This window comes from Schistocerca cancellata, chromosome 4 (genome assembly GCF_023864275.1).
Source record: "Schistocerca cancellata isolate TAMUIC-IGC-003103 chromosome 4, iqSchCanc2.1, whole genome shotgun sequence".
Taxonomy (NCBI): domain Eukaryota; kingdom Metazoa; phylum Arthropoda; class Insecta; order Orthoptera; family Acrididae; genus Schistocerca; species Schistocerca cancellata.
Window position 1 is genome coordinate 679,021,793 of NC_064629.1, and position 22,115 is coordinate 679,043,907.

At 42.0% G+C, this 22,115-nt stretch overlaps 1 non-coding gene across 1 annotated transcript; it reads right to left on the reverse strand.

Annotated features, from left to right (window-relative positions):
• Positions 1-21,623: 21,623 nt before the first annotated feature.
• On the reverse strand, positions 21,624-21,696 carry Trnaa-cgc (transfer RNA alanine (anticodon CGC)). Its single transcript has one exon. It is a non-coding gene; the product is annotated as a tRNA-Ala (tRNA).
• Positions 21,697-22,115: the final 419 nt, after the last annotated feature.

The following is a 22,115-nucleotide window of genomic DNA, read 5'->3' on the forward strand; positions in this document are numbered from 1 at the left end:
AGAAGCCTCGTCAAAATCTTTTCATTCATTGAGAAATTTGGCGGCGAGGCTATTCCGTTGCATTTTCTTCTGCATGGAGAACCTGGGCAGCAGAAGGAAACGCTAAAACAGTCTACCTGGGGTGGTATCATTAAAAAGGTGCACATTCTCAAAATTTGGCTGTACTAGAAATTCACCGTTTCTTTTCAGTTAAGAATTCTTAGCAAGAATAAGAAGACATAAAGCATGAAATGCAATTAAAATCAGTTCTAAACAGATACTTGAAGGAATCCCTATAAAATTCAGTACTTTTTACATGTATCTAGGCACTCTTCTAGACGGGATAGGAACTTTCTCGAACAGGTAAAATCTGTTACTCAGAACGCGCTAAAACTGTGCGCAAGGTTGCCGGTGCTGGCACAGCTGACTACAAATTACCGTAACATGTGGTGCGATCATATCACACATTAGAAAGCATTAGAAATAGGCTCAAACTGCATGACATTGGCCCTAGTCGACGCATGGTGCACCCATTAACAGGCCATGGTCCATATGGCGTACATTTAAATCGGATTGGATGTGGTAACACACTAATCAGTGAACGTGAATAGGAGGGTTCCACTGATCATATCGATTTCAATTGTCCCATTTCCAAGTAGGGACAGAAAGCAGACATTTAGAATGCGATCGGTGGACAGTTGTGGGAGACCAAAACCTACGGACTTCAGTTAATATGATTAAAAATAGAATATTAAAAGGCGACTGCTTAACTTTTAGTCCATAAGATTAAATGGACGCTTAGAATATCAAAACAACGTCAATAGATCTCAAGACTTGTTTCCTCCCTTATACAGAATGATAGGCATATATAAATATAATTAAGTGGAATATGCAATGGATACTCACACGGGTGTGCCTAGACTCGAGGACTGCTGAGGCATGCACGTACCAGTGTGGGCAATGTAGAACCGTGAAACAACAACAGGTCTAGTAGTAGGTATAGTTACGGGTTAGTCGTCAAACCTCGAGTTCTTACGACGCTGCCAGTAACATTCCAGTAACAGAGGGTGATTTTGTGATGATGTTACCAATTTTCAGGGATGATGGAGAAGGGTAAACGCATCAGTTTGACGTGAAGGACCCTGGTACGGAAACAACTGGGTCGAAAGTTACAAGCGGAAAATGTTCTGATAACTCTGACGCGGGAATGCATGTACCGGTTTGTTGTTACTAAGACTGCAGGGTAGGCAATTGTTAAGGGTGGTAGTATGGACCAAAAGCCGGCTGGAGTGGCCGTGCGGTTCTAGGCGCTACAGTCTGGAACCGCGTGACCGCTACGGTCGCAGGTTCGAATCCTGCCTCGGGCATGGATGTGTGTGATGTCCTTAGGTTAGTTACGTTTAAGTAGTTCTAAGTTCTAGGGGACTGATGACCTCAGAAGTTAAGTCCCATAGCGCTCAGAGCCATTTGAACCATGGACCAAAACAAGAAAGGAATGTCTATCAAAAATGTCTAGTGAGCACTTATTCATCTTCGATACTGTGAAACACAACTCTTTGGTTTCTTTGGCGGAGGTACTATGGAAAAAAACAAGAACGAAAGTTCTGGAAAAACAGGTTCTAAAATTCATGCCTTAAGATCTATGTGCACTTGTTCAGTAGATGAGATGTGTTTCACGGCAGCGAATATGAACAAATGCTGATAGCTCGTTACGTAAGCACTTTAGTGCCGTTGTTTATGTACTTTTTATCTGGTTTTCGTCCGTACTATCACCTCTGAAAGTTGCCTACCCTAGAGTCTTAGTAACAACAGTATTGGTACCTACATGTATACCACGGTCACAGTTCTCAGGAGGATTTTCGCTTATAACATACAGTTTCCTTCTTTCTGGACCTGGATGCTCCACCTCAAATTCAAACATTTTACCCTTCTCCATAATCCCTGAATGTTTGTAACATGGTCGCGAAATAACCCTTTATAAGCTAGAACTTGAATTAATTTTATCTTTATGTTGTTTTTATTTCATTGAGTTTTCAATAACCGGCTTTATTTCTACTTTAATATTAAGTATTGTCTCTGTTAACACTAATGACACTGAAATATCTCGAAAGCTACACAACGGATCAAAAAAAGTTACAATTCGAATTTGTTTGTCTCGCAGGGGGACATCCAATAATATCACACTCGAACCCCCACCCTGTGCGTAAGTGGCCGGTGCCAACTTTGAAACCTTCAAAGAAAACCTCCGTTTTTATAGCAGATTACGATTCTACCGCAAAATCCACATACGTTTTGTCTGAAGTATTTTCTTCGTTTCGCCACAGATGGCGCTGTCATTAGAGGAATAGAAATGGGTATACAATCGTAATTTAATATCCATTGGCACTTGGGACTCCACCTTTTTACTACGAAGCTAAGATATGCCGGATTTCTACGAAGCTAAGATATGCCGGATTTCATATCTTCTAATTGGAAACCCCTTTCGCAACGTTTCCTCATTGCACCAACGCTGTCGTGTAGCGAACTACGACGTATCATAACAGGCAGAACTCTGCGACTGGAGCTCAGATAAATGTTGTGTGACTAGGGCCTCCCGTCGGGTAGAGCGTTCGCTGGGTACAAGTCTTTCCATTTGACGCCACTTTGGCGACTTGAGCGTCGATGGGGATGAAATAATGATGATGATGACGACAACACAACACTCAGTCCCTGAGCGGAGAAAATCTCCGACCCAGCCGGGAATCGAACCCGCGCCCTTAGGATTGACATTCTGTCGCGCTGACCACTCAGCTACCGGGGGCAGATTGATATCAGGTAGCGTACAGACATAGAACAGATAGCAGCTCTAAACATTGCAATATCTGCGCAGTGTTTATTGCCTACACATTTACCTATCATTTGGAGAACAAACGTGCAAGTGGGAGATGTATGTTGCGAAGCTGAAATGATCCTGATTTACGGAGAATGTTGGAAAAATGTTGAGGTTTCTGTTTCCTTGTATCCAAGTGCTTTACAGAGAAAGATCGCTCTCGTTCGCTCTTCTGTAAGTTTTAACGCCTTTATGTCTGGTGGATGCGTACAGACTGACTAAAGGAAACGAAGCAAACGTGTTACAGGAGAAGCTAATGAAATAGCTGCACTAACGACAGTGTACGACAGCCCACAGATAAGTTCCAGGCAATTACACCGCGATTCCAGTATGTCCGTGGGTAGTATTGTCACAATACTCAATCATCGTAAGTATTGTCCATAGCATGTGTCACTGTATCAAGAACTTCATAACGCCGTCCGCCTGCTTAGCTGGGTGGTAACGTGCTTGCCTCCCACGCAGCAGGCACGGGTTCGGCTCCCGGCTGGGTAGGAGATGTTCTCCGCTCGTGGACTGGATGTTGTGCTGTCCTCATCATTATTTCATCCTCATCACTGGCGCGAAAGTCGCCCAATGTGGCGTCGACTGGAATAAGACATGCACTTGGCGACCGACCTTCACCGGACGCTCATTTATGGAGTGTAGCCATGTATGGAAGTGAAACATGGACGATAAATAGTTTGGACAAGAAGAGAATAGAAGCTTTCGAAATGTGCTACAGAAAAATGCTGAAGATTAGATGGGTAGATCGCATAACTAATGATGAAGTATTGAATAGAATTTGGGAGAAGAGGAGTATGTGGCACAACTTGACAAAAAGAAGGGACCGGTTAGTAGGACATGTTCTGAGGCATCAAGGGATCACAAATTTAGCATTGGAGGGTAGCGTGGAGGGTAAAAATCGTAGAGGGAGACCAAGAGATGAATACACTAAGCAGATTCAGAAGGAGGTGGGGGATGAAGAAGCTAGCACAGGATGGGCTGGCATGGAGAGCTGCATCAAACCAGTCTCAGGACTGAAGACCACAACAATAACAACATATATATATATATATATATATATATATATATATATATATATATATATATATAAAATTTTAAAAATGTGGTACACTGTGTTCATTGTATATATTTAAGAATTCGTAAGCCAAATATTCTCATGCGATTTGCGTCTTTTCTCTTTACGTTGGAGCGCTCTGTAACATGTACCAGAGACTGAACTGAGTACTGGTTACGCATAATACGTGATTGGGCTGCGGAAGGCCAGTCGTCCCCACCTCAAGGTGTCCAACCGTGTACTGTCAAAGCGGGTACTACAAATGAAGAAAAATAATTTGTAATTATATGGACTTCATGATACACAATTCAGGTAAAGCGTGAGGTAGGCGTAAATTTACAGTGGGTATCATAATTAATAACGAAAACTAATACAACTGAAAATATACGACTATAAAAGCAAAAACATTCCATTAAATATGGGTCTTAAAACCAGCCATATGTGAGTTAATTACTACTGTGTGGTCACTATGTACCACTGACTTCAGTATAATGAATTTGAAATGTAAACTTTCCGATTAAGTCCCCATCTAACTGGACTCAAGCATCACCCATGACCTACCCTAACAATAAATACAGGGGATGGGCAAAAATATGGATACACCCCCAGAGAGGCATGCTTGGACATAACAGCACGTGTATATGCTAGCCAAGCCTGCAGGCTGAGCTTTTGTATTTTACCAAGAACGGCACCTGTGCAATGTCCTCAATACGTTGCAAGTGTCGTTCGTGGTCAAAAAATTGTTCTGTGTAGTTGTGAGTGCATTATGTTGGAGCTAAGTGAATTTGAACGTGGGCTAATTGTTGGTGCGCGTATGGTGGAACCAAGACAGGGAGGTGTTTGATGTTTCAAGTAGGGCACTGCTTCGAAGATTTATACCACATACAAGGAAAGCCGGAAAACGTCTTCCGCTAAATCACAACGCACAGGAAAATGTGTGTCCAGTGATCGTGACAGACGGTCATTGAAGAGAATTGTGAGGGAAAATAGAAGGATGGCAGCTGAGAAAATCACCGTAGAACTGAACCTCGCACTCGTGAATCCTGACAGCACCAAAAAAACATGAAAGCCGCTCCAAAAGCAGGGAATCAGGGCAAGTTGGAATTCCAATACTACTCATCAGTCATGCAATTGCCCGTAACAGGTAAACGTAATGCCGAAGCCATAAAACCTAGACTTCGGAGCAATGCGACAATGTCATTTTGTCGGATGAATCTTGTTTCCAACTTTTGCCAAGTTTACGTCCCAGGAGTGAAATACGGCGGGGGTCGTTGGGCAGACACATCGTGGTGTTCCATGGGTGCCATGGTTGCTCTGCAAGGTCGCATTACTGCCAATGATTGTGTAATTATTTCGGATGATCAAGTCCATCTCATAGTACAATGTTTATTACCCAGTGGTGATTTTGTGTTCCAAGACCGCAGGCCCCCTTTTCACACAGCTTACATCAATAAGGACTGATTTTGTGATCACGAGGATGAATTGTCACATCTCGTATGGCCTCCACATTTAGCAAATCTTAATATTATTAAAACTTTTTGGTCTACTTTGGAGCATTATCGCTGCCCACCTGAAGATGCCACTATTTTGCAGGAAGAATGATGCAAGATTCCCCTAAAAACCGTAAGAGGTTTGTATTTATCTTTTCCGAGACGTCTTGAAGCTGCTTTGAATGTCAATGGTTCTCCTACACAGTATCAGGTATATTAATGTGTCGTGTGTTTGGTGTTTCCATATTTTTGTCCGCCCGTGTACGTAACTACTTCATCATGTTGGGTTAACAATGAACTGTTCAGTTGTATCAGTTAAAGGAGGAGTTAACACGTGTCGTCTTAGTATTTGGATGCAATACTGCATGCTTCCTACCAGTTACGAACTCTTTCGAACAACACCGGATCTTCTCGTAAATGTACAGTTCGCTTCCCAGTCTTCAGTCCTATCAAAGCGAGTGCTGTACATTTAGCTTCTGAGATGACCCCAGACAGAAAAATTCAGAGAATGGAGGTAAGAAGATTTTGGAGGCCAAGATACAAACTCTCCTAGACATAACCGTCTTGGGGCGTTAGATGTTGTGTTATATTAGCAAAAGGTCGTTGACACATCACGCGTGTACCATAATCTTCAAGTATGGAAACGGATTAACTTCGAGCCCTATTAGATGGGGATGCAATGGAACTACATATACTCTTATATCAATTTCGAGCCACCAATCTCCATGAACAACACAGTGTTTCAGGAAAGGAAACAAATTTCTCAAGATGTTATTCGGAGGCTGTTTGGTTTCATACTACAACGACTACAACAGTGTATTCAGGCCCATGAGGTTCACACATGTTACTGATGTTGTTAGTGGAGATCAGTTTCAAATGGAGTGAAAGTTTAACCATTTGATTTGTGATGAAAATTCCACAAACTTCGACGAAATATCGGACTGGTGCTTCATTGTGTAATACTCGTCATTCCGTTTTGCTTCTGTGTGTTTAAGAACATATAGATTGCTGTTGCCGTTCTCGTTTTTTTTTTCTTACATTTTCGGTTTTCATTCGATTGAGAAGTACAATAATCAACATATATCCTCAAGAGCAAGGCGAAGAATTGCATTTATACCATTCGCAGACACGCACGGTGTAATGCAATACTCACCAAAAGAGAATGAATTCCACGCTCATACCTCTATAGTGCTTCTTACTCGGCTGAATAAATACTATACTTGTTATTACCCTGCTACGTAATAGAAATACGAAATGAGTTAATAGTATGTGGCAAATAGACCAGCTGACACTCGTAGCGGCTGCGCAGTTACCACTTGGCCATTGTTCCGGGTTCAGCGCGCTTTGATCTCCAGAGTCGCACACTCGCCGTACGCTTCAGGAAAAGGACACTTCAGCTCTGCTCGAGTATTCAGACGGTTAAGCTGCTTTAACCATTGTTGAGGAACGCTTTTGTGAAAGTCATAAGTCGCTTGCAGTTTAGTGTTCAACGAATTTTTTGTGCTGGCGAGTTCCTTCAACTCTTATTATTCATGTTCTCCGGTATTCATTACGTCTACTCATATGTAGATTTTCAAGTTATTTTTACTGTTTTTTAAAATTAAATTTATGAATTTTGATTTAAAAAAGGACCACGGCATATTCTTATGCGTTATAAGAGAAGTACAAAGCACAAAATAAAATTGATTCTTTATCGTAGGTGAAAGTTAAGCTTTCTTTTTCTGCCCTCAATCTTCCCCGTAAATATTAAACAATTTGTTCTCATCAAATATTTAACTAATATTATTATCTTCTAAACGAAAGTCTGGTGTCCTTCCATTTCTCTGACGTCATTTGGTGATCACTCCCAGGATTGGAAACACTTAAATTATGTCCAATAAAATATCTACAAACATTTTTCTTTCATAAGGTACGCGTTTCCAGTAAACCTATACGCTACCGTGGAACAGTTATTGCAGTTCATTTCCTGCTCGCTTGAATTAACACTGCTATTCGCGCCCTACAGCGAAGTCTACGCTCACCACGTACTCTGTCAACGATCTCTCTTCCTTCATTGTTTTCTGTCGATAAGGTTGCATGATCGAACAGCCTTCATAGCATACAGAAACAATTTTACACCTACCAATTGCTACGTAAATGGAATGTGATACTGGCAAAAGCAATTGAACACAAAAGGAGATACAAAAAGGATTGGGATCTTTATTCACTTTTTAAATACAGAAGGGCAACAGACACGAAATTTAAAAAATAGTAACATAAATTCTACATAGCATGCACTTCTAAGCAGTTACTTTCACTAAATTTGTTAATATATAAAAGTAAACATACTCTCGGCAACAATGGAATTAACAAATTTGGCGACTAACATGTTGTATCAGTTGTAGAATTAGATATCACCTCAAAAGATTCAGTAATTTACCAGAAGTTGTCCGCAGCTCGTGGTCGTGCGGTAGCGTTCTCGCTTCCCACGCCCGGATTCCCGGGTTCGATTCCCGGCGGGGTCATGGATTTTCTCTGCCTCGTGATGACTGTGTGTTGTGTGATGTCCTTAGGTTAGTTAGGTTTAAGTAGTTCTAAGTTCTAGGGGATGTTAAGTCCCATAGTGCTCCGAGCCACTTGAACCACTTGAACCAGAAGTTGCTGCGAATGTTTACACAGGTATTCTTAAACAACTGAAGAAGCACGTTTGTTTGAAATGCGTCTTATATTAGTGGACTACGTGCTTAAATCCTCTTCTGTATCTCAGTAGCCGCACTGCTTAACTTCTTACAACACAAACAGCGATGTTGCTGTGGAAACTTCCTGGCCTTAAATCACTATCAGTAGCGAATGTTTGGCGTAAATTCTCCAGTATGCTAAAATTTCTCACATTTTTATGGATCAGATCTATGACACTTTTAGTGATAGAACTGAGAACGACATTACATTACTGCTGCATCTCATTTGTGGTACACACTGCACCATTAAACCCACCATTTGATACAGTAAGAGACACTTAAGCTTTAAAATCAGCCTCTAGGTATTTTATAATGTATCCTAACTAAGCGCGCCGTCAGTCACTGTAGTACGAAATTCTAAATACACACATCAAAAAAAGTTTTGCATCACCTCGGTTCTAATAGTTCCGGAACCTGTACAGAAAATTGGAATAGAGATCAACATAAATATCATTTCCGCTCTTTATATTGCTCGTGAAAACCACACATTGCATGTTGTACCACCATACAGCGAAACCTTCAGAGGTGGTGGTCCAGATTGCTGTGCACACCGGTACCTCTAATACCCAGTAGTACGTCCTCTTCCATTGATGCATGGCTGTATTCGTAGTGGCATACTATCCACAAGTTCATCAAGGCACTGTTGGTCCAGATTGTTCCACAGCTCAACGGCGATTCGTCGTAGATCCCTTGCAGTGGTTGGTGGGTCACGTCGCCCATTAACAGCCCTTTTCAGTCTATCCCAGGCATGTACGATAGGGTTTCACGTCTGGAGAACATGCTGGCCAGTCTAGTCAAGGGCGTCGTTATCCTGAAGGAAGTCATTCACAAGATGTGCACGATGGGGGCGCGAATTGTCGTTCATGAAGATGAATCCTCGCCAATTTGCTGCCGATATCGTTGCACTAACGGTCGAAGGATGGCATTCACGTATCGTACAACCGTTACGGCGTCTTTCAGGACCACGAGCGGCTTACATCGGCCCCACATGATGCCACCCCAAAACAACAGGAACCCTCCACCTTGCTGTACTAGCTGGACGGAGTCTCTAAGGCGTTCAGCCTGACCAGATTGCCTCCAAACACGTCTCCTACGATTGTATGGTTGAAAGCATATGTGACACTCAGCGGTGAAGAGAACGTGACGCCAGTCCTGAGCGGTCCATTAGGCATGTTGTTGGGCCCATCTGTACCGCGCTGCATGGAGTCGTGGTTGCAAAGATGGACCTCGCCATGGACGTCGGTAGTGAAGTTTCACATCATGAAGCCTATTGCGCGCAGTTTGAGTCGTAACACAACGTCCTATGGCAGCACGAAAAGCATTATTCAACATGGTGTCGTTGCTGTCAGGGTTCCTCCGAGCCATAATCCGCAGGTAGCGGTCATCCACTGCAGTAGTAGCCTTTGGGGGGCCTGAGCGAAGCATGTGATCGACTGTTCCTGTCTCTCTGTATCTCCTCCATGTCCGAATAACATCGCTTTGGTTCACTCCAAGACTCCTGGACATTTTCCTTGCGGAGAGCCCTTCCTGGCACAGAGTAACAATGCGGAAGAAATCTGTCCGCGGTATTGACCTTCGGGCCATGGATGAACTACAGACAACGCGAGCCGTGTACCTCCTTCCCGGTGGAATGACTGGAACTGATGGGCTGTCGGACCCCCTCCGTCTAATAGGCACTGCTCATGCAGGGTTGTTTACATCTTTGGGCAGGTTTAGTGACATCTCTGAACAGTCAAAGGGACTGTGTCTGTGATAAAATATCTACAGTCAACGTCTGTCTTCAGGAGTTTTGGGAACTGGAGTGTTGCAAAACTTTTTTTGATGTGTGTGGCATGTTGGACATTCCTTTTATCTGATGTATTCTGAATTACTGTAAACTCCATCGTCGTGTGACAAACTGTGGGGCAACAACGTACTTGCTGTGCATGATCATGTTATAGCCAACGTTATCTTACTTTGGTGCATTATGTAAAAACATGAGCCTAGACGCATGGGGTGGACGCCGTAAAGTGGGCCACTTCCACCAATACGTTGTCTCAGCGTTTCTCCAGGGCATTCACCGGGCGCCGCCCTCTTCCGGCCGGCCAGTACAAGACTTCATCAGCCCCAACACCACCAAAAAACCGGTTATGGCGCGCATAACATTGGTCGTCCAGCCAGGCTGGTCACAGGGAAGCGTCTATGTGTCGAAACAGTGAGTCGTTCAGTCGTCAACCGTCTTCGTGTCGGTCTCCTTCACGAGGTCACCACCATTCTGCTGTCATCCTGACTGAACCGCTTGCCAAGGGAGTCCAGCAGGCGCCTGAAGGGCTGGGAGTGAAACTGAGGTCCTCCCTGACACCGAGAACCGTGGCGCTCGACGGTGCCAGTAGCCGCCAGCCAGCCGCCATGCCAGACCGGGATTCGCACCCTTGTCGTCTACGCTCCCACAGCTCGTCACAGCTGCTCTCAGCCGCCTCGTTAACAGTGCAACAACACCAGTTGGCCACATCAGCATCTGATGCAGCGACGCTGGGGAATGTTTACTACGCAAGGGTGCAGCACGCTATCTGTAGTGTCTACAGCCCTCTTCACACAACGCTTCTCGACTGAGGGCCGCGAGATCGATGCCTGACCACACCACAGAACATGAGCTCCGTGGATCGATACCAGGCTGCGGCACCGGATGAGGGCGTGCGTCTGTAGCATTCCTAACGTTTTTGAACAATAAAGAATTTACAAGCACCCCGTCTACCTTACTACAGTCACCTTGTTCCTCCATCGACTTAATAGCTAGCGAACCATAGAATCCACAACGCCCACGAGTGAGAGACAAACGCCACCCAGATAACTAAAAGAACGACTCATCCACCTCTCTGTAGCAGTCATTGTGCACCACTTGCTGCAGTTGGTTATTCAAAAAGTACTCCTGTGAGGAAAGCTGGAGAGAGAGAGAGAGAGAGATAGAGAGAGAGAACTTATGTGCAGGACCATAGCTGTTGTGAGAAACCTAATCAAGTCAGCGGTGTGGTGTGTGATCTCATATCCCAGTTGCTGTCGGCACATGATGAGGTCCTCTGTTGCCAGAGAGATTGAAGGACCTGCAGGGACAATGAGAGAGATAGAAAACTGCGTTCTATGACGATCCACGATTTTCATTACAGATTCATGTCCTCTATGTTAAAAAACATCCAATCCAAAATTTCATATTGTCGCTAGCAGTAGTTCGTAAGTTACTAGAAGTCCATCATTGTTTAAACTGAAACCGAGATCAGATATACAATTAAAGTTACAAACGACAAATTTGGTATGAGGGTTTAATTATACACTATATGCATATACACAATGTCATGTTGTGTAATTTTAGTGCTAATGAACTTTCTCTTTGCATTGCATCAAGTCGAGACTTTAAATAATTTTGATATACATCGAATATTGGTGTTGGGTGTGTAGGGGTCGGTTCCAAGAGCCCTACAGTTTTCAGGATTGTCCCGAGCAGGGTGCTGTGATGAGGATCTGTTGACACTTGAAAGCGCCAAAGAACAACATTCAGAGTGACATATTTATTGTTTGCAACTACAGAATTGTCTTCCCATAGCAGTGGCAGCTCAGCTGGGCTGGTGGTGTGTGGGCCCGACCAGCAGTAGCTGGCTCACATCTGCCTTGCAGTCCTACTGCATAGTGGACAGCTCGTGTGACAGCTGTTACCTCACAACTGATCGTTGGCCCCAGTGCCAAAGCCGGCGCGGCCCATGATGCACGGCGATATAGAGCAACTATGTGAGCTGATCTCTGAAGCGCTCTCATTGACGTCGAAGACGTGTGCCGCAGGATGTTTATCCTCAAGCCCGAACTGATGTGTTCGTTGTTGTGCAGAGTTCGATCTCCGACCTCCAGCTACATTTACATCTACATGGATACTCTGCAAATCACATTTAAGTGCCTGGCAGGCACCACCTTCTCAATTTTCTCTCATTCCAGTCTCGTATAGCTCGCGGAAAGAATGAACACCTATATCTTTCCGTACGAGCTCTGATTTCCCTTATTTTATCGTGGTGATCGTTCCTCCCTATGTAGGTCGGTGTCAACAAAATGTTTTCGCATTCGGAGGAGAAAGTTGGTGATTGGAGTTTCGTGAGAAGATTCTGCCGCAACGAAAAACGCCTTTCTTTTAACGATTTCCAGCTCAAATCCTGTATCATTTCCGTGACACTCTCTCCCATATTTCGCGATAATACAAAATGTGCTGCCTTTCTTTGAACTTTTTCGATGTACTCCGTCAGTCCTATCTGGTAAGGATCCCACACCGCGCAGCAGTATTCTAAAAGAGAACGGACAAGCGTAGTGTAGGCAGTCTCCTTAGTAGGTCTGTTACATTTTCTAAGTGTCCTGACGATAAAACGCTGTCTTTGGTTAGTTAGCCTTCTCCTCAACATTTTCTATGTGTTCCTTCCAATTTAAGTTGTTCGTAATTGTAATACTCAGGTATTTAGTTGAATTTACGGCTTTTAGATTAGACTGATTTATCGTGTAACCGAAGTTTAATGAGTTCCTTTTAGCACTCATGTGGATGACCTCACACTTTTCGTTATTCGGGGTCAACTGCCACTTTCCGCAACATTCAGATACTTTTTCTAAATCGTTTTGCAGTTTGTTTTGATCTTCTGATGACTTTATTAGTCGATAAACGAAAGCGTCATCTGCAAACAACCGAAGACGGCTGCTCAGATTGTCTCCCAAATCGTTTATGTAGTAAGGAACAGCAAAGGGCCTATAACACTACCTTGGGGAACGCCAGAAATCACTTCTGTTTCACATGATGACTTTCCGTCAGTTACTACGAACTGTGACCTCTCTGACAGGAAATCACAAATCCAGTCACATAACTGAGACAATATTCCATAAGCACGCAATTTCACTACGAGCCGCTTGTGTGGTACAGTGTCAAAAGCCTTCCGGAAATCCAGAAATACGGAATCGATTTGAAATCCCTTGTCAGTAGCACTCAGCACTTCATGTGAATAAAGAGTTAGTTGTGTTTCACAGGAACGATGTTTTCTAAACCCATGTTGACTATGTGTCAATACACAGTTTTCTTCGAGGTAATTCATAATGTTCGAACACAGTATATGTTCCAAAATCCTGCTACATACCGATGTTAACGATATGGGCCTGTAATTTAGTGGATTACTCATACTACCTTTCTTGAATATTGGTGTAACCTGTCCAACTTTCCAGTCTTTGGGTACGGATCTTTCGTCGAGCGAACGGTTGTATATGAGTGTTAAATATGGAGCTAATGCATCAGAATACTTCGAAAGGAACCTAATTTGTATACCGTCTGGACCAGAAGACTTGCTTTTATTAAGTGATTTAAGTTTCTTCACTTCTCCGAGGATATTTACTTCTACGTTGCTCATGTTGGCAGCTGTTCTTGATCGGAAATCTGCGATATTTACTTTGACTTCTTTTGTGAAGGCATTTCGGAAGACTGTGTATAGTAACTCTGCTTTGGCAGCACTGTCTTCGATAGTATCTCCATTGGTATCGCGCAGAGAAGGCATTGATTGTTTCTAGGAGGCAGAGTCAACAGTGACTCCCTCTCATGGCGGTGGCTGGCGAACAGCTTCTCAGCCCTACTGGTCAAGCCTCCTGTAGGACACCGGTTGATGACGGTCTGTACACACCTTAAGTGATGACCCGGAAGTTGGCACTGGCAGAGTATATCTAGCAAGACTTACAACTCCATAGGTGATCGTAACTGTCTAGGTGCACAGAGGATTGTCTGACATACCCTCCCCTGTCCACAAGACAGCTGTAACTGAGATCATTGACAAAGGAAGGCGCAGTATTTATGATGGAGCTACCCATGCGCTCTGTTGAATTGGGTGTAGCAATTAAATCATGTGCATTGGTTTTCCTATTTGGTCAGTTCTCCTGGTGGCTTCAGACTTTCGTAACTTCGTCTTTCGGACGCTATTTCCTGTTGCGTCAGTAGTTACGGTTGGGTAGTGTCTTGGCCTTCTTGCGACACTCTGCTCTGCCACTAGTATGAGGCCGTCTTTTTATTGTCATGATGTCATTGTGCTTCGTTCCCGGACTTGGACGCGAGGCAGATCACGCGTGTCACAATCGCTTTCGTGATCACCTCGACCTGCTCAGCATTTTCCCTCAGCTGGCAGTCTGCCGCTCGTTGACTCAGGCGGCATGGCTTCTGACGTCGCCAGTGAAGAATTTTAAGAAATTTTTAATGTTTGTCTGTGATACTATTCCGGGACGCAAAAGATGTTTTAAATAACGCCGCCAGACTACAGCTTTAGTCTTCTCTCATCCTCTTTGGTTGTAACTTACATGATCGCTGAATACATGCCACAGATTACGTTCGTCTTATTTAAAAAGAATGAAGATGTAAATGAAAGTTGACTACACCATAATGTCAACTCATCCTATCGCTGCAGAAAAAGCACAACATAGTGTCGTTGTGGCCGCTCTTCCTCTGCACTGAGTGAACCCATACATGAGATGCATATCAATCAACTCTTATTTAGTAAACCTATACGTGTTGCTGCATATCACTGTTAATGTACAATTAACATTGGCAGGGAAAAAAAAACCTGAGCAGTACTGAACGCAAGCTTGAATTACAGTTTACTGTTGGCAACACCAAGACACATACAAAGCATACCCTCCTCATTTGCAGATATTTTCTGTGTAAGCACTCATACGAAATCCAACGAGCTACCGAAAGTCACGGTCCCTTACACCAAGCCGGCCGAAGTGGCCCTGCGGCTCTAGGCACTGCAGTCTGGAACCGCGGGACCGCTACGGTCGCAGGTTCGAATCCTGCCTCGGGCATGGATGTGTGTGATGTTCTTAGGTTAGTTAGGTTTAACTAGTTCTAAGTTCTAGGGGACTAATGACCTCAGAAGTTGAGTCCCATAGTGCTCAGAGCCAGCCTTACACCAGAGTATAAAATGTCCCTGAAATATTGTTGAGTTTATTAGACGTAGAGAAATTACAGTAAATACATGAAAAAGTGAAAACTTGCAAGTGGTTTTCTACATGAAGGAAAACTCCTTATTTTTCAAATGATGAATTATACGTTTTTCTTCAAGTACGTCTTCTTCTCATTTACACAATATTTTGTTTTGTTGACATTTAACTGCAAATCAATTCCTCTGAGATCTTTGATTAACTGCTATGTGAGAATTATAATTCTCAGAAACACATATGACGTGTCCACCCTGTAAACTGACCATCATTGTCCGAGGGATAGTCGTGGTCGCCCTGCAAAACTGACCATGATTGCGTCATGCGTTATGGTGGTCACCATATAAAAACTGTGTTAATTACATAGGCATAGCATATACATTCACTATGGAGAAATAATAGAGATAACAACAATTTAAAAAGAAATTCTCTTGTGGAAAGCTATGGTTTCATGAAAATTTAATTCCAATGTTCGTTTATTTTGAAACAGTAGTTACACTTACTGGACGTTGCGTCATTTTTAGACTAAGGATAAAGATAGTTACTAAAATATAGGTAACATTTTAATATTGGCTATTTCGTTTGAAATTACTGAAAACATTGTACAATCCTTCTACTTTTTCACTGTTTTATTTATCTACCTATTGTTCGTTAAATTAAGTAGGGCTGATGAGTTAAAAGTACGGCTTCTCTGAATTCAGAATGTATGCGTCCACATCTACATTCCACTACCAGCGCACAGCCCGCTACAAGGTTATGCAGTCACCTTATTTAATTCAAGTATAACACAGCTTACGTTTCTTTTCAAGTTTAATAACATTTGGTCGAGCTGTTTGATCAAAGTTAATAGCATCACGATCTTTTCAGGGGCAGTAAGATTAACAGTTAGAGATACGAAATTTTGCGGTTGGTGGCTGATTCAGTAAAACCTCCTCCCTCAGAAGCAATTTGGCTGTATTTGTCACCTCGGAACTCGTTACACGTTCGTGACTTTTCAAGTTTCTTCGAGTCAGTGTCGTAAATTAAGTCCCAGAAATATTTAAGGTGCTGTAAAATTTTTCAGTACGAGATAGAGCAAGCAGTGCAACTCTTCCGTGCCTAGTTGGAGTCTGGTAAATACTCTGTACACAGACAGCAAGTTATGAATATTCTCAGAGCATGAATGGCGTAAGAAAACGCCTTTGGAAATTGTTGTAGGTATAGTTTCGTGTAAAGGATGATACATCTCCATCTCCTCTGGGTATGGGATAATTTATACAGGAGACATTACTACATTTCAGCAAACGATCTAATAGAGTTGCAAAATGTGACATTATAACGTAAGGGGCCCTAATATCGTCCCCGTTCCTAATTTCTTCCCACTCGGAATTTTCAGTATCCTCAGTTGGTAACAAATGTTTAGCTCCACGTATGTGCTTGATCTCTTCCAGTGTATTGTTGAGAGCACTTGTTGTGTGGAGCAAGTGAAGCTTGAGTGTACGAAGGAATTCTTTTCTTTTTCGTTAATGCTGATGTGAGTTAGTGCAACAGTCAAATTAACAGCCTGAAATTCTTAGCGTGAGCTCTTATTTGTGTTCAGATATTGGGCTGTGTTTCAGTCGTATGTTATAGTTTACGGTGTTTAATTTTTATAGTCAAGAGTATGTTGTTATAGCGGCCTATGTAACAAATCTGAGATATTCGCAATCTCGTCCCCCAAGGAATTCCTATTTTTGTTCAGGGGCCGAAAGTTGTAACTGTTATTAAACAGTGATTTTATTGGATTTTTATAAAGATTACTTTCCTTTTTTATATGGGAAACCGCAAGGGGGAGAAAAGTGCTTAGTTTGTTATCCCGAAAGATGCTGTTTATCTACACAGACATACATTTCATATGGTACACATCTTTGGAAGGCTGAAACAACTTGAAAGAATTATTGATTCATAACATTCAAGTGATTCATAGTAGTGAAACTGCGTGGAAATGTAAAAAAAAGTAAAAATACATTAAAATCAATTGTACTTCAGAGATTTTTTATGGAGGATGAAATTACGAACACTTTCTTATATTTCTGTTTTTGCGATATTACCGTTTATGTCAAATATTGGCTTTAATATGTTACAAAAATATAGTTGTAACTTTCCCGCATACATTCAGGAACATATGGAACAATTTGTAGCCTTTTCCGTAACATCTCAGGACTTATACAGGTTCTAGCGTACGAAGATGCAGAAACTTGGGCACTCTACCTTATAAATTATAGGAGCCTTTTGTTTACTCCTGGCGTGGTGAAAGAGCACAGTCTCAAGCTGATAGGCCAGCGAGTGCGAAATGGAACTTGGTTTCCTATTAAATTACCCTTCGCAATAGTGCTAAGATTCAGTGAGGCTATAAAGCTTCTGGACGATTATCCCAGTCTGTCGTCACACCTTGTCTGGAGACGGAATCAGAGTCCCCCAATAGATCATCTGAGGAGCGTTGTAGTGATGAGAGACTTTTAATATTTTTTATTATGTGTGCATTGACATGGTTTTTGCACGTGTGAAGAGAAGTAGTTCTCTAACCCGGTACGCAGTGGATACTCGACTGGATTTTTGATTGTTACGAGTGCCACGGCATTAAGAATTAACACATTTTATGCATTTGGTGTTGCTTCTCAGGATGTTTAATGCTTTCACTACTATTATGTGCTACCCACAGGAAACCATGCGGCATGAGATATAATTTTAGGGCTACATTATTTATTTATTTATTCATGCATATGTTTCACCTGACAAAATACATGACGATGATGATAATAATACTAACAATAATAATAATAATAATAATAATAATAATAATAACGATAATGAGGAAAGATATCGTACTCACTAGAATATCCTCAGTAAATGATCAGTATATATCAATAATAATAATAATAATAAAATATAATACAGATAGACTTACCACAACAAATAAAGTAATTCAGAAATATGAAGATGAAAGTAAAAGATGTAACCGCGGCGACTGGCAAGAAGTATGTAATGAAATTGGTAACACTACATAAAAAAGATCTGGGCCAGTCAAAAAAATATATATATGGTACGATGAAGCACGTGAAGATGCGTTCACGGAGAGGGTCAAAAAATTGAGAAAGTAGTAATACTTAAGGGAGACTATGATCAATTTAAACAACAAAAAGAGGAAGCAGCGAGTATAATTAGAAGAACGTAAAGAGATTCGGAAAAGAGGGAACTTCTTTTAAAACTTATACCCGCAGTTTTTATCAAAGGACAGACTGAAGGGATACCAAATTCCAATTATCTATTTCATCAATGAAAATGGCGGACTTGGCTAGACGCACATTGAGAATTTTGAAAAACTTGCAACGTATTTCGCTCGGCTTCTTAAATTGTCCAGAACCAATCCATAAGCTGTATTTCAAATACTCACGAAAATCTAGAAAAGATTTACCTCCTACTATCAAAGAAATTGAAGAAAAAGCAAGTAATCTTAAAAAACAATAAAGCTAATGGAGATGACTATTACAGCGGAAATTTTGAAATGGTATCTACCAAAAAAAGGGAGCTAAGATTAATCTTTGAAGAAATCTTGAACAAGGAAAAATCCCTGGAGAGCGGAAGGTAGCCTTGATAACGACGGCAATAAACAAGACGTTAACAACTACAGAGAAATTTCTTTGCTACCAGTTGCGTATAAATTATTTTCCAAGATTCCACTAAAAAGAAGAGACGCAAAGCAGGACAGTCATTCAGTTGCATATGGAGATGATTTTAGAAATGGCACATCATGTCCTGAACAAATATTTAATCTACAGTCAGTCATTCGCTACAGATTATTTCAAAAAGGCTTATGATTCTGTTGACAGAGAAACTATGGATAAAATGATTCGAGAATTTTGTTTAGAGTCTGAATTAGCAAACATAGCTTGTGAAACACTTACAGACATGGTATATAGAGTGAAATTTGTGGGAGAATATCTCAGCCCTTTGAATTAAACATGGTAAGCTGACGACCTACCCCTATTATTCTTTTATTGGGTTCTAGGAAAAACGTCGAGAGTTTTGAATGAAAAACTAGATGAATATAATCTTTCCCTAATAAGGATGCAGATGCAGATGCAGCTTTGAAACGTCGAAATCGCAGGTGAAAAACTAACATATATAAAAGTATATCACATGATTGTGACGCCATAACAACTGATGCAAAACTATCAGCATGCCGGACAGATTACGGTGTCATTCACAAGAATGAGACACAACTCCTCGCCAAAAGAAGACAAGAATGGACATAGATTTCTGGCCGTTCAATGCCTGCTCCCATCTCCTAAATGTAACGCTGTGTAATGTGTTAAATTAAACACAAAATAAATAAATGTTACAGGTAGCAGAAAAATACAAATAATTAATTAATATACTCTATGATAACTATCAAGATATGGCTACTTCTATATTTACATCACTCTTATATTAATCGTTTTAATTTAGAATGCAAAAACGACGTCATGACTGCCCAACAGCAGTTCTTCTACAGTGTATGACCACACTCCATTTACATATTTACAGTTTGGGGACAATCAGTTCCAGCTTTGTGGAAAGTTATTGCATTATTCCCGATTTTCTCCAAGTATTTTAATAGGCACTTTTAGACATTCTAATCCAAAGCTATACATAAACAGGGGACATTAAATGTGTAACTATTATGAATGACATCACTATCATGACATTAATATGGATGTCTAAGAGCATGGGAGAAATAAAAAAATATACTTGTAAGAGCGTTTCTGGTGACATGTAAGTACACACACAAAACTCTCTAAATTAAACTAATATCCCACACTTAGACTGCTAACACCATTAAAACGAGCAGAAAATTCGAGCAGGAGTTCCATGGTGATGCAAGTGCGTCTCCTGGTAGCGACTGCAAGGTCGCCTGTGCAGTGACGTATTCCGCCAACATCACGACGTCTGCTGCTTCGTATCTGAGATGCCGCCGGACAGTGGTCACCAGCAGGAACAGAATTAAAGTCGCTACAGAGAGATGAAGTATGTAGTGGATATCACATACATGCAGTCTCAAACATGCTCTAATTTTGTAACTCTGCCTCTTAATCATACGTTTCCATAAACGAGACATAACTAACTATTCATCATCTCGACGCTTTTTTCTGTAGCAAGACTTGTAAATCAACCATTTCGGTAGCAACAGTAATACAGGGTGATCCACTATTATATCCCTATTTTTGTTTAACTATTACTCACTCATTAACAATGTTACATTGTTGTTGTCAATTCTGTTATTTACTATGGTTCTTGCCATTTCATATTTCCACATAGGCACAATTATCAGCTACACACCATTGTAATCGGAGTGCAACATTCCTGACAGACCGTTGCAACATACCGTTTGGTATCACCGAACACACTTCCGTAATGACTACTACTAACACGTCCAAGTCAAGCGATTTTCTGGCATACACTTTCTCTTTCAAATATCCCAAGAGAAAACAATCCATTGCGGTCAAATCTAGACGGTGGTCACTCAACATTTACGCAATGTCCAATAACGCGACCTAGAAAAGCACTGTCAAGCCATTCTCGCGAAATCGAAGCCAAATGAAAAGGTGCCCCGTAGTGCATAAATTGCACGCTGCTAACACCATTCCAGGTTAAAACAATGGATGAAGAAAAGTTTGTAGCATATGCGTTCACTGTTTCATAAAGAATGTAATGATTGATATGAGTATCATCATGAATATCACACCACACAGTCATCGAAGGAGCTGGCCGCTGTGACCGAGCGGTTCTAGGCGCTTCAGTCTGGAACCGCGGGACCGCTACGGTTGCAGGTTCGAACCCTGCCTCAGGCATGGATGTGTGTGATGTCCTTAGGTTAGTTACGTTTAAGTTCTTCTAAGTTCTAGGGGACTGATGACCTCATATGTTAAGTCCCATAGTGCTCAGAGCCATTTCAACCAACGAAGGACGTGACTGCAATTTTTCAATAGTACCTCCAGGATTGTCGTTACTGGGGCCCCAGTAATGGTGGTTATGGTGATTTATGAACCCACCCACATGGAACATGGCTTCCTCTGATCACGAAATGTTAGTTGTGGTATCTGGTTCTTCTTCCATCCATTGTAATTTTCATTCACAAAACTCCATCCTAACGTCACAGTTTTCCGGTGATAATGCTTAGACAAGGTGTGGTTTTCACAGTCTTCAGTCTATCTCCTTCATTATCCGTTGGACCGGACCATATGACAAACCAGTTTCCCTCTAATATTGTCGAAGGGACATCGTGAGACTTTGCGCAAAGGCCACAACTACGCAGGCTTTAGCGCCTTCAGTAACAGCTCTCTTTGAGGGCCGAGCACCCCTTTGGTGATGGTGGTGGTGGTGGTTAGTGTTTAACGTCCCGTCGACAACGAGGTCATTAGAGACGGAGCGCAAGCTCGGGTTAGGGAAGGATTGGGAAGGAAATCGGCCGTGCCCTTTCAAAGGAACCATCCCGGTATTTTCCTGAAACGATTTAGGGAAATCACGGAAAACCTAAATTAGGATGGCTGGAGACGGGATTGAACCGTCGTCCTCCCGAATGCGAGTCCAGTGTGCTAACCACTGCGCCACCTACCCCTTTGGTGAGTAACCGAACCTGTACGCAACAAATACGCATGTACTCTATTGCTTCCATGTCCAGAGTTGCGTGTATTCCCCTCTCCCGTCTTCGCCATCGTCGCTATATTACAGGCGACTGCCATACTTCCGTCATAAGTGCAGTCCGAGCACGGTCAGAAATGTGTAGTGTCTGCGCCATCTTCATTTAGTTTTTGGTTAGAGCTGCAACAAACAACATATACGTAACAATTACAGAATGGTGTAGAAAGAGCTTAATGTAATCCTAGAACGATTGATCGTACATCGTTTGTAATAGAATAGCGTTAAATTAAATTGAGGATATAATAATGGGTCACCCTGTATATACTAAAATATCGTTCGTCTCTGGTGGCAGACCGATCGTGCCCGACGCTGTGTACGACGTTGAGCCTGAGTAT